We start from the raw sequence: 1,182 nt of genomic DNA, 5'->3' as shown, positions 1-1,182 counted from the left end.
CCATGCCTCAGCTCTCCCTCCCTGCCCCGCCTCCATGCTGATCTAGGGATTCGGAAAACTCACCCAGGGCTTCCATCAACTGTAGATGGATCTGGTAACAGGAAGAAGTTCCAAGAAAGACACCCCCCCCCACCACCTTCATTGTCCTATCTCATAGCTTGAGCACACCCCCTTCTCTGACTACCCTCACCTCCCACCCCCCAGACAACCTGAGCACTGCCGTGATGTGGGACAGTGACCTCATCCACCGCCCAGGAGTTCCTGATAGCCCTTCAGCAGCGGGCAGCTCTTGAATGCCATCTCCACCCGTGAGCTCCCTATTCGACCACTTAATGTCCCACAGATCCCAAGGCCTGCCGTTGCCACCTGACCTCTCTCCCTGTCCAGCCTATGGGAGGGGCCTTTGAATCACCAAGGAGTCAGTTCCTGAGAGGGTCCCAAGGGGCCATGTCACTCCTAAGCCATTGAGATTGGAGGCGGGGTGCTGGAGAGAGAGCTGGTGGGGAAAGCTGGGGGCGTGGGAGGCTGGAGGAAGGCTGCCTTCCCTGGGGGCACACAGCCTGAAAGAGTTCAAGGAAGAAGTCGCAAAAGGGTGCCCCCTGACCCCCATCTCTGCTACCCAATTTGGCTTTCCACCAGACTTCCAAGGAGCACATTCCCATTCTCCTTGTCTACGTCTACCTGCCAATTTGCTCATCCCAAGCTGCCCTTGGAGTGCAGACGTGGGAGGGCTGTTCCAGACAAACTTCTTTTAAGAGGAGGGTGAGGCCAACTCCACCCAGCCTCACTGCTTTCCCATCCCGAGGCGACCTTTCATCCTGCATCTGGGACTAGCCCTGCCTGACTTGACTCATCAGCCAGCTCCTCACAGGCCAACCCTCCACCCTTCCCATTGTCTCTCGGCTCCCTACCCAAGCCTCTGGCACTCGGCATCGCCAGTGGACAGACTGGTGGACTGGGCCCACTCTCCAGCTGCCTATCCTCTGCCATTCCTGGGGTGGGGCCCATGTGGCCTTGGTGAGAGAAACCCAGGTTTAGGGAGAGCCCAGCACGTGTGTTGGTTCGAGTGAGCGTGCGTGTATTTTGGTGGGAGGGACCCGAGCAAGTGCGAGCCTGGCTGGGACAAGTGTGGGATCCCAGGTGAGGGCAAGGTGCAGGCTTCCAGGAAGAGCAGCTGCAGAG

Source organism: Echinops telfairi, unplaced genomic scaffold (genome assembly GCF_000313985.2).
Source record: "Echinops telfairi isolate 266 unplaced genomic scaffold, ASM31398v2 ScPeMD7_3533;HRSCAF=4204_1, whole genome shotgun sequence".
NCBI classification, from domain to species: Eukaryota; Metazoa; Chordata; class Mammalia; order Afrosoricida; family Tenrecidae; genus Echinops; species Echinops telfairi.
Note: the sequence above shows the minus strand (reverse complement) of the source record.